A 13645-nucleotide genomic window follows, 5' to 3' on the forward strand; every position below is an offset into this window, starting at 1 on the left:
TAAATGATTGTTTCAAGATTGATTCTTTGATTATGCATATAAATTTGAACATGATGAACTCATTGAACTTCATGAAAAATATTCTTTGGTTCATCTATAGTTTTCGATAAAGGTACATGCTTATAAATTTTTAATTTTGCTTGACATTAATGATTGAAGTTTAAGACTTGACTTATGTAATAGGATTACTCCTACTACTTAACTTTATAACTCAAGTCAAGTTTGATCATGACATAAATTGTGATGGCATAGCTAAAATATCTTTTGAACATGTATTTAAATTTTAACTATCTTTCATGAGCTTAAATGATTACAGGATTTATAGACTTTCTACGCATCCAACTTGAGCTTAATGCTTATTTCTTGAATCTTAACAATTGGTATTCTTTGATGATTGGATGTTCATTTTAAATATATTCATGAGTTAAGTGCTTTATTTTCAATATTTCATAACAATTGGTATCACTCATGAATCATGGGTTATTGAGAAATAGCATGTACTGTGTACTTCATTGATCTCACCTTTTTTTATAGGTATATGACTATGTATTTTGGAAGAGAAAATCATGCTTGCATTTCATTGAACAAGATTGGAATCATGAAAATAGCCATTTTATTTTTTGTAATCATACTTGTGCTTGCTTAATCATAACATTCTTTTACAAGATTGCAACAAGTGCAAAAAGCCTTGGTGATGCTTCATTGATAACGATATGCTCTTGATGTAAATTTTCTCCTCGGATGAATAATGTCATACATAATTTGGAGAAAAATTCTTGAAATGCTTGCTTGAGAATATTATGGAAGAATGCTTGGTAAATGAATAGTTGATTATTAGAAATGGTTAATGATGATATTCTCTGGATATTTGATGATATGGTCTTATTGTGAAATTTCTCCTGGAATTGTCATTTTTATATAAATTGGAGAATTCTTATGAAATGATTAACATTGCTTGGTTGATAATGCTTGATGATACTTAATGATTATGATTGATGAAGATTGAAGAATGCTTATTGATGCTTGAAAATGACTAGGAATGATACTTAATAACTAATGATACCTTGAATATATTGAGGAACTACTTTGGAAATATGAGTCTTTGATGCATGATTGAATATCTACTTAAATGCTCATCTATCATAGGCTTGTGATCTCTCTTAACAAGTGGTTTTGTATAGACCTTATGATCTTATGTTTTGTTAAAGGGGAGCTTATCAAAGATGGCATCATTAGCATTTGGTATCTTTAACAAGTTGTGGTGAGAATTCAACAAAATGGTGTTCTTTATTATCAGTAATATCTTTCTAACACCAAATGTGCTTTAATGCCTCTCACTTATGCTTGCATGTTGAAATACACAATTGATATCTATTGTCAGATTTACCACACAAGTGCATGTATCATTAACAAGTAATATAATGGTAAAATAGAGTGTTGAATCCCATAGAGAATTGTACCAACTTTTGCCTAGTATTAAAATTAACCCAACTCAATTCTATTCAAACAATTAAAACTAAGTGATTAATCAAAAGCAAAATTACACTAACAAAACTAAAACTAAGAACTAAAAGCAAGTTTTAACTAGAAAATGAATTAACTAACAATCCTAGAATTACAATATCCCTCAACACTTTATCTAAATCTTGTCTCTCTCTCTCTCTCTCCTTACTCAATAGATTAAGTTGCTAACCTACAGTCTCAATTTATTTATAAGTTTCTATTGAGGTTCTTCTAAAAATATCTCTCTCAATTAGTTTACTATATGTCTATGTAAATTCAACTGAAGAAAGATTCATTAAGTGCATACTCAAACCTTGGCTACATATGACATATAGGTATATGTTTGTCGTATACGCAAATCAAATCACTTAATCAACTAAGTGAATTCCAACATATGCTTTTTCATTCATGACCTACTCTAAACTCCCTTCGTCAAGTTGTATTTAGGTTTTTAGATCAATCTAATTGGTGATCAAGCAATTAAATGCATTAAGCACAGAATTGGAATAAACAACTCATATTCCATTGATCATAAGCAAAAGAGAAATAAAGAATTCAAACTACATGTTGAGTTTAATTGAAATCCTAGATAAAGTAAATTAGCTCATAACTACTACTAAAAAGATCACCCAAAGAAAATCTACCATCAATAAAAGTCAAAGAAACTGAAAAAAGAACAAAAGTAGAGAAAGAAACTAAGATTTGTCAGATCTCGAATCTTCAATCGTTCTTGATTTTCCTTGCTTTCTTACTTGCTAGATGACTCCTTTTCTCTAGAAAACTCTCTCTGAATATCCTTTTTCAATTGCCTTAAAAGTGCCTTTAAATAACCTCCAAAAGATCTAATTTGAGTTAAATCCAGAATCAGAATTTCAAAGGTACCATGTTCGCATCACAACCTCACTTTCTCGACACCATGGGGCCGAACTTGATGTCTCCTAGTACGCTCTCTACTACACTTGATGAACTAGTGATGCAATTTTCTCCTTCATTTGGGGCAAATTAGGTAAAAAAATAAATATGAAAGTTGTAACCTTGTCTCTTAGATTTCCAACGGCTTAAGAATCATGTCAATTGGACTTTTAGAATGAGAGTTATATTTAAAATACTGAAACATAGATTGAGAGTTATACTTAAAATACTTAAACATTTACAAGATAAGCACTTGGCCATTCATGCACTCTTCTTCACCAATTGGAGCCATTTTAATTGCACACCTACAAAAACATAAAACTAACTTAATAATAACTAAACTAACAACAAATTATCATCAAACTAAAATAAAATAAATTAAATTAAATTAAATCAACCTAACATGATTTACTAAACTAAGACAAATAGCTAAAAATATCTAATTCCTAAACTAAATCTTAAGACCTTAACCAATTTAATACTTAAAATATGACATAATAACTCTATAAAATAGAGTTATCACACCCCCAAACTTAAGATTTTGCTAGTCCTCAAGCAAAACATTAAAGAAAATTTAAACAAAACATGTAAATGATGAAAACACTTAAATGATGAAAAACAAATAACTAAAGATGAGTTGCACCAAGCCAATGATCTTGCATAATTTCGTTAAATTTTATCTTAAAATCTCAACTCAAGGTAAAACATAGATATCTTTCAAGTCCATGATTCAATTCAAATGCAAGCCTATTCTTGAATGGATTTCTAAGTGTGTGTGCAATCTTTTATAAAGAATATCATGCAATCTAGATAAGTTTATTCTCATGCAAAATTCGAATTAATACTAGAATCCAATAGGTTTGCTTTCATCTCTCTCTCCATTAATGTAGACTAACACTTAATCAAGGAACTTTAGGACTTTATTTAGCTTGTAATTGTCACGACCCAAATTTTGGGCCATGGCCGGCGTATGGACCCAATGGACGTAGCCCACCAAGCCCAAGCAAGCTTCTTTATATGACATGTTCATCATTTCATTAAACATTGCTAAAGTCACATTTCATAATTCCAATTCAAAATAATGCTAACCATTGCCAACTCATAGTGGCATTACTAATCAAAATATACATATATTGCCTAAAACATACATCTTAATAATTTACATCGAGTTTGTCTATACACAACAAAAGGGATACTCGACTTCCAACTGAGAGACCTGGGTGAAAGTATAGTTATTGAATGCCGAGATACCTACTAAGGAGATGAATCTACGAGGACACCTCGACCTAGTTACCGACTGCCTCTTGATTTGAAAACATGAAGTTGAAAATAGTGAGTATAAACCCAGTGAGTGAACAAAGGAAGGGAACAAGCAAACGATAAGAAAATTTTAAGAAATCATTATGCACTTATTTTAAAAAATAATGCAATTTAGTTTAATTCTAGTTGAAACCCCTCATTAAACCCTTAATTGGTTAATCACTTGATGATGAAGGATCCATACATAACAAAGAATTTGAAGAGTAAAAACTTTCGTAGCATGCAAGCAAGTCAAATGAATTTTCGCTGCAGCAAAATTTGGCTCAAATTATCAACTGGCCGAGGGTTTCTCAGCTGGCCAAGGGTTTCTCACTAAAACCCCTCATTTCAAACTTCATTAATTAATTCCTTGATGTTGGAAGTCCGTGATCAACTATGGTGCTAAAAAAGTGGAAAATAGGGTAGCAACCAAACAAGGTAGCAAGCACAACAAAAGGTTTCTTGCTACAACAAAATTTCCTATAGACATCTCGCTACAGCGAGAATGTATTCTCACTACAGCGAGTTACAGGGCTATAGTGAGCCTCCCAACCCGAGAGTTTCTCGCTGCAGCGAGAAACAGAACACCAAGAAAAATTCTCATTATGTCAAGCAAAGGCCATTCTACTGCAATGACAAAATCAATTTGAAAATACTCAACAATTTCCAAGGTTCAACATGCAAGATTTCACATACATTACAACCATATACCATATTCATAAACTTTCTATTGCATAAATATATATATATATATATATATATATATATATATATATATATACATACATAACCATCAATACCACCACCACCCCACCTAGCTCATGTGCAACCCCCACATCGCGCACATAGCTGAAGTCATCATGTGCATCCCCCACATCGTACACAACTAATACCGCTGTGTGCATCCCTCACATCATGCACAGGCAATATCATTATCCACACTCCCGCACCCATCATCACCGACATGTGCTCCCCCACATAGTGCATATGCTCGGTTTTAATTACAAACAATATTACTATCAATACATATCATATATATTTAGATATATATATATATATTAACATAACACATGGCACATGGATTCATCACAGTTGCATTCCACAATGCAAAACGTTTCATTAAAAGCTTGTTCCAATGCATATTTTAGAGAAAGACAGATAAAATATTTCAATGGATTTAATCAAACACATATGCTCTAATTCCAAAATATTTTAATGCAAATTCACTAACCTTGGTGGGTTTGTAATTGAATTTTTTTTCAAAATTCTTCCAAGCTATTATAGAAGCTCCCTCTTTCTCTCTCTAAAACACCTAGCTAGTGAGAGGAAGTATGGAAGTAAAACTTTTCAAGGGTTTTAAAGTGAGAGAGTGAAAGAACACAAAAGGTTCTATGAAAAAGTGCACAAAAGCATGAAAATTAAAGCTAACTTGAGAGAAGTTACGGAGGTTTCATAACAAGCTTCCATGGAGGGTGAAAGAAACGTGAGATGGGAGGAAGAAGAAAAAGAAGAAGCTATAGGAAAAATGAGAAGAAGCTGCTGAAAAATGATACTTATAGCCAAAACTTATCCAAACTCCACTTAAATTACAAAAATACACTTAACAAGTTGGCTTTGTCTTCCTTTAATCCTTTGTGCAATCTTTTTACTCTTTTGACACTGAGACAAAGTCCATAATAGTCTAGAAATACTTGGGTTCATGAAAACTTAAAAATTTTGACCCGAGATGAAAAATGACCATTTTGCCCCTACCTTGGAAATCATCATTATTTCTATTTCCTTCATCATTTTATTCGTATTTTCATCATTCATTTATGCTTTAGGCCTACGTAGGCCTTAATATTGTTTGAAAGCAAACTTCTAGGGCTCACTAAGAAAATGACGAAATTAACCCTAGTCCGTGATATTGTGTCTACTTCTAGCTACGAGTCTATAAAGGTCAAGGTCTCATAGTAATGTATGGCTAGGGTTAAGGTAGGATAAAGGATATTTATAAGGCTCAACTCACCTTAAGCACATGATCATTCTAGGACCTATGAAGAGCTCTATTCACATTCCAAGTAATAGCTTTTCATCAATCTTCAACTTTTCTTTTGTTTAAACACTTATTTTTTTTTTTCTTCAGAACTTTACACCCCTAAACTTATTGCCTTCTATTATGGATAATAGGGTGAATACTAAGCACAATTGAACTTTTTTAATTTTTTTTTATATCAACTCCACATTTTCTACCTTTATTCATTATGTAACTCAATATAAATTTCTAAAATGATCAACATACTTAATAGTGAGGGATGCAAAATTGGAAATTTATTTATAGGCTAGGCTATAGAAAATATGTGTTTGACAAAGAAAAAGTAAAAGTAAAGTTAGGCTCAAATGGGGTGTATTATGGATAAAAATTTGTTAAGGTTAGCTTAAAAGGCTCAAACGATCCAAAGATGGCCTTATTCACTCCTTAACTAAGTATTGTCTAGGATTTCATCTCCAAAAAGAATCAAACAAATTCTAGAATTCAAGGCATAATTCAAAAATTCATATTCACATAAACTTTCTCTAGATGTGTACAACAATTCTAAACAAAAAATTTAGTGCTTAATTTATGACAATCTCATCGTAATAATGACGCTTAACATAAGAATTTGTAATACCCGTACTTTGATATGGTGGCTAAAAAAGCTTATTAGATGCCAATTGAAGTTAATTAGAATGTTTAAAAGTGATGAAATGTGAAAAGAATATTCTAGAGTAAAATATTCCACACATGGAGAAATACCAATTAAATAATAATATTTTTATTGAGGATGAATTAACGATATAAAAAAAGTGATTCGGAAGTGAATCGGGGCATAATAAACATTTTAGGTACCAAGAAGACAAGTGAAAAAATTTTAGAATAAAATAATATTAAAATATTAATATTTCATTTAGTGTCGAAATTTTCCATGAAGAATGAGTATATGGTCAATCTAAGTGGGGGAGAAGAAGAACGAGGAAATTTTAGGAAAAATAATGTTAATGGGGCCCCGCGTGTCTTTATTAAGTAAAGATAGCGCTGGTAAATAAATATTTAAATATTATGGTGATACCACGTTTAAATATAAACTTGATATTTTATTGGTACAAGTGTCAAGGAAGAAAAATAGGAAGAAATTGGAATTAAAAGATTTTAGGAGGACTTAATTAAAAAGGGTGAAAACCTTCGAAAGTAAAATGGTAATTTTGCCATTAACTTGGTCAAAGCTTCTAAAGGAAGCTTTGACTCTTTTCTTTTTCAGCCATAACCGGATCTTATCTTCACCAAAAGATATTTTCTTTTTCTTCTTCACCCACCCAACACCATTTTCTCCCTCCACCATGAAAAATCAATTTCCTTTCATTTTCTTTTCTTTGTTTTCATTTCCTTTCCTTTCTTTTCTTACTTCTTTCTTCTCTTAACTTCTTAGGCACCAAACCTGCAGCTTTTAACACCATTTTTTAGCACACCAAACCCTAGGAGAGAGAAGGAAAAATCTCTCTTTCTTTCCTTTATTTTCTATTTTTCCTCCACCATCACCAACACTTGAATTTTCAACCTTAAATCTCCATTTTTAAGGCTAAAAGGTATATATTTTCAACTCTTGGAATTTATGAATTTTTGGGTTATATTTTCAAATTTTATTTCCTAATTTCTTCAAATTCTTTTTCTTGGAAATATTAGGTTTTTGTTGATCTTTATGCCTCCAAGCTCACCAAGGTAAAGAACCTTTAAATTGGAATAGTTGATATGATGAGTTTGAGAATTATACTAGAATTCTAGGTTAAAAATTAGGCTAGAATGTAGTTTATCAAGTGTATGCCTATTAGAATTATTAAGTTTAAATTATGATATATTTCAAACTATTATTGTTTATTGGCAATTATAGGTTTTAATGGTATTTCGGGATTACCTGAATTAAGATCTTGTGGGTGCTAGTCTTGTTAGGTGGCATTGTTAAGGTGAGTGAACTTGCATTAAATTATTTTTGGGAAATACATATGTGTTGGGATAAAGAATATAAATGATTTTATTTGATTTTTTCTCTAAATCATGCCTGAGAACAAGCCCTTGATGAAATGTTTTATATTGTAAAATGTGTAATGTGATGAACCCATATATTCCTATATTCTGATGTTATATATGTTATGCTTTGAATGATAATATTGTGTGATAATTGTAACTGCGCATGTGCGGTGTGGGAAAGCACATGCCGGTGACGACGAGTGATTCCAGCTATGTGGGGTGTGAGAGTGCACATGAGCTGATGATCAGTGGGTGATGATTCCAGCTATGTGCGGTGTGGGAGTGCACATAAGCTAATGACCGGTGGATGATGATTCCAGCTATGTGCGATGTGGGAGTGCACATGAGCTAATGAGCCAGTGGTTGTATACATATTTACACATACCATAGAAATGTTAGAGAAAATATTATGTGATTGCAATGAATGTTGAATGTTGAAATTGTTAATTATTTCCAAATTGATTTCCAATGCAACGAAAAACTCTCTGTCTTGCTTGTCTTGCTTGGATATTTACTATGGTTTTCATTTTTTGATTTCATTATGGATCATGGATCCTTCAACACTAAGGGGTTAAATAATCAAAGGTCGAATTGAAGGGTTTTACAAGAAATTAAACTAAATTGCATTATTTTTAACATAAGTGCATCATGATTTCTAAACTTTCCTTATTGTTTGCTTGTTCCCTTCCTATGTTCACTCACTAGGTTTATACTCACTCTTTTCAACTTCACATTTTTCAGATTTGGAGGTAGTTGGGACCTAGGTCGAAGAGTTCATTTGTATTCACCATTTGGTAGGTACCATGGCATCCAGTAACAGTACCCACGCCCAAAGTCACTCCGCTAATAGTCAAGGTCTCTTACATGTGTATATAGTTATTTAAATATAAATTATGAGATTGTTGCACACTCTGTACATTTGATTTGATTAACCATGTTTGTTGCACACTCTGTACATTTGATTTGATTAACCATGTTGTTTAGGGTTTACGAATGATAACCCTAATTTGAGAACATTATATATATACTTGGTTTTCACGGTTTAATTTCGAAAGAATATTTATTAGAAATTATGAGTTTTAAATCTTAAAGAAAGAGATGCTTGCTTAGGTCTGGTGGGCTATGCCTATTGGGCCTTTGCGTCGGTCATGGCCCGAGAATTAAGCGGTGATAAAGTTTCACATAAACTCAAACAATATCCATATTTACCAAAAGCCAAATATAACAAGATAATTAAATTCTCATCCTTGGATAAGGAAAATAATCAGAAAAGGCACAAAATCACTCAAGTTATCAATGAAAAAGACTTTGAAAAACCAATCATATATGAAAAAATAAATTGAGATAATCATGCAAATGAAATAAACTTAAGACATCAATGAAAAAGATCATACCCTCCCCTAAACTTAAACTGAACATTGTACTTAATGTTTAAATAGAAAAATAAAAAGCTAAGTAAAACTCCCCTGACAATGGTAGCAATATGGAAATAGCTCAATTTTTCTTCTCCATCTTCATCATTATCTCCAAAGTTGTTGGGAAAGGCCGGTAAGGTGATAAAAATCTAAATAAGAAAATAAAAAATATTAATTAATAGGGAAAATCTAAAAAAAAGTAACTTTAAAGAAAAAAAGTAAGAGTTTCGAAAACTTGGGTTAACTCCCAAAAAGCACTTCTTTATAGTCAATAGCTTAACTATGGCACCCCTTTTCGAACAACTTTATCCATGAAATAAGGCTTAAGGTGTAGTTCATTAACCATGAATGCATTAGTATCTTTACCATCAATCTCTATTATACCATAAGTATAAACCTTAACCACTTTGAAAGGACCCAACCATCTCAATTTGGGTTTTCATGGAAAAAGCTTGAAGAGTAAATTTGAAAGTAACACTTGTTGTTCAATCTCAAAACTTGTTCCTGCAAGATAGTCCTTGCCAAAATCCTCCTTAGCCAACTCATCAACTAAATCCATGCTATAGCAACTATTTGAAGAGTGATACTTAATTGCATTAAACAAATTAAACACTACTTCCTCCTCTCCAACTTTGAAATTTTTCTTGCCATTCTTCACATCTATTATTGCTCCTGATGTAGCTTTAAATTGATCATATTTCTCTTAAATGTGTTTGAGCCTTGAAGTTGATATGCTTGGAATGCTCAATGATATGGGGAGCTTTTACAAGTATTTTAGCAAGTGATATAATGAGCTTTAAAATGATTTTATCCCTCAAAATTGATTTTATGCTTATTTGCTTTTACAAAGGGAGAGTTTTTACTTACATCCATCAATTGGTATATTGAAGCCTTCGAATGATCTTTAACAGGTGATAATGGAGCTAAATATTAGGGACATTATGGCTTATGTGTTTATTGAATATCTTTTTTCTTATCTTACTTGAGCTTCATGAATGTTATGCTCACACTTTGATTATATACATCCATACGTGTGTGTGTGTATGTGTGTGGCATACTTGATTTTAATATCTCAATGCTTGGTCTTTGTTAAGTGATTAAATTGTTTTGTGCATAACTTGATGGCTGCGACCTTGTTATCTCTTGAACTTAAATGTTTTAATGCTCACACTTCTAAACCTTTTTTATATAACAAAAAAGGGGAGAAGATTTATGAGCAAATTTGAGGAACTTATTGCATAGGTTGAGGGGGAGAACTTAAATTTACAATCCTTTGATAAACCTTCTCACTTGAGCTTAAAGGCTTTCAAAAGATATATCTAATGCAAATTATGCTCATGATTTTGTCACATTAAAAGGGGAGAGATTGTTAGCTTTAAAATGATTATAGTTTTGATTATGACAAAATGATCAAATTTTCTTGAACATTACTTAAGTGATCCTTGATATATTCTTGAAACGATTTAACACTCATACTTGCATTCTTACATGATTACAAGCTTGATTATCTTAGTTGTGTGAAATCTTGAAGTTATTGAACTTTCACACATACTTCATAAATATCCATGAGCTTGAATGACTTAACTATATGAATGTTAAACCCTCTTGAACAAGGTTTCATAATCTCTCTAATATTCAATCTTAAGATGTTTAAGTTGCAAGATAGGTGCACAAGATGAGAAGTTCATTGATCCACACAACACCAAGTTTGTTTCAAGCCAAAAACTTCATTCATCACTCAATATTTAATCATAAGGAAGATATGATTGAAGTTACATGCTAAAATGATAAGAAATCTTGAATAAACGAAGCCTCAATCAATCTAAGGACAAAATGTATGGAAGTCTTGAATATTCAAAAGTCCTAGTCGATCTTAGAGTGGTTCTAGTCGATCTTATGGCAGAATGGGAGAGAAAACTTGAGAATACACAACCATAGTCAATCCCATAAAATTTGTAGTCGATTTTAAGGTACTGAAGCATGTGAAATTTGACTTTTAAGAAGCCATAGTCAATCCTTAGAGATAGGTAGTCAACTACCTAAAGCCAGATGATTGTTGCACATGAATTTCAAAAGACAAACAGCTAGTTTTTGGCTAAAATCATCTCCAACGGCTCCAAACTTTTTCCTAGCATAAGAATGACTTCTCCCACACATTGTAGAGGTTGGAAGAGTGGAGAAAAACACTATATATCAAATCTCGTAAAGAAAAAAAGAAGAAAGAAAGAAAAACTAAGCTAAAGCAAGCAAATCACATTCTTTCACTTAGCTTTCAAGCTATCCTTGAGTTCCAAATTCTTTGTGCTTTAATTACTATCCTTTATATACATCTTTGTACACATTACTCTCTTCCAACATTGTACTCACTTAGCAAAACCCACCTTTTAGAGGTATTTTTACTACTCAAAATTTGTAAAGGTTATGGTTGCTTCTGAAAATAGCCATATATGGGTTATGGTTGAGCCTAGAAAAAGCCACTGTGTGGGTTATGGTTAAACCTAAAAAAAAAAATCATTGTGAGGGTTGCCACTTGATCCCATGACAAAGCTATTATAAGGGTTATCACTTGATCTTGTTAAAAAGTCATTGTAAGGGTTATCACTTGATCCCATGAAAAAGCCATTATGACAAATTTGCTTGATCCCTTTAAAATGCATAATTCCTTGAGTGGATTTGAAACACCTTAGCTTGCTAAATAAGAGGATGTAGGCATTTGAGAAAGTCGAACCTCTACAAAATTCTTATCTCTTCATTTTCATTTTTACTTTAATTTGTTGCATTTTATTTCAAGAAAACCTAATTTCACAAATTGCTTATGTTCTTTACACATTGACTTGCTTTTTTGTCAAATCCTTTTTCATCATTACTATTTGTCCATCTTTTGTTGAAAAGTTTTCTTGAAATATACTTCTTAAGTTTTTCTTTGTCTAAAGTGCATTCAAAAATTTTTTAAGCATTTCATAAGTGATTTTAAATCTATTTCAATTGCTTTTGACTTAAACCAAAATTGTTACTATTTTCTGAAGTCTTAAATAAACTCCTTTTTGCTCTTATGGAAGATATTTTCTAGTTTAGGTTCGACTACTCCTTTCCCATATTTGGCTAAAACACCACTTGCATTCTTCACAAGTTATCCTTTGATCTAGGATTGACTATAGCTTCACTATAGTCGACTATAGCTAATTAATCTTTATTTTCCAAAATTTTTAATGTCCAATTCACAGTAGCCCCCTCTTTTGGACATTTTTGTCACTTGTTCATTAAGCCAACATTTCTAACATTTTGCATGTTGGTTGTGTGTGTTTAGGTTTTCTCACTTTAGGGAGTGTTGTTAGGTGGCTAGTTGCATAGTTAGGAGTTGGACTTGCTAGAAAAGTTGTGTATATTACTCCATAGTGGAAAAAATGATTAGTGGGATCAAAGTAGAGTTTGTAGGTGGACATTAACCACTATTTAAGTACATTTTAGAATAATTGGAGAAATGGTGGGTAAGACAATAAATGTCATTCTTGGTGTTAGGGTTTTGGGTTAGGTTTATTACCCTAGTCTTAGTCCACTAGTTGTAGGTAAAGGGCCTTAAGTGCTCACTATTGATAAAATGGTAACCACAAAGGAGTTGGTTCGAGGAAAATCGTATTAAATAATGGTGGCAAATGGGTAGGTCTAGATCAGGTCATTTTATGTATGGCTCACAAGGTTCGAGTCATTTCGGGTATGAGTTGTTAGGACTTTAAATCATTTCTAGCTCAAGTCATATTGTATTCAGATTCAGGTTAGAATGAAACTAGTAATTAATTTTGCATTTTTAGTGTAAAGTTTGAGTTATTATAGCTTTAGGATGGATCAATACATATTCATGTTGTTTTAGATTTAGATTATTTCATGTTCGAACCATTTCGAGTTCAAATCATTTTAAATTTGAATCTTTTCAAGATTAGTCAATTTAAGTTTAATGAGGTTCAAATTCAAGTTTTTTTTTTTAAATGAGTTTTGGGTGCAAGTTCATCTTGTTACCTTTAATACTAAAGATTGTCAAACTTGTGGCCAGAATGAGGTAGTGGGGTTAAAGATAGGGTTATATGCTCTAGCAAGGAGTAATTATATAGTGTTAGAAATATTTGAGGAGAAGAAGAATATTTAAAGAAGAACGAAGAGTATGACTTTGAGGGCATGAATTGTCACTTTCTTTAAAGTGTTTTTTCAACCTCTAAGATAGAACAAAGTCCTTAACACACTTATCAGAATTATGAAAATGGAAATATAAGAACATTATTTATATAATTAACGAACATATATGTCTTTTCATGTAAACAGTCCTTTCTTTTCATAAGATGACTATTCAAAAGTTGTCTTTCCATATAAAGAGTCGTTTCTTTTAATAAGATGACTATTCAAAAGTTGTTTCCTTTCATAATATAACTATTCATAAAATCATATTTAATAACCTTTGATAATACAACTATTAAAAAGTTAT

The sequence above is a fragment of the Theobroma cacao genome, chromosome 5 (genome assembly GCF_053813885.1).
Source record: "Theobroma cacao isolate CCN51 chromosome 5, ASM5381388v1, whole genome shotgun sequence".
Taxonomy (NCBI): domain Eukaryota; kingdom Viridiplantae; phylum Streptophyta; class Magnoliopsida; order Malvales; family Malvaceae; genus Theobroma; species Theobroma cacao.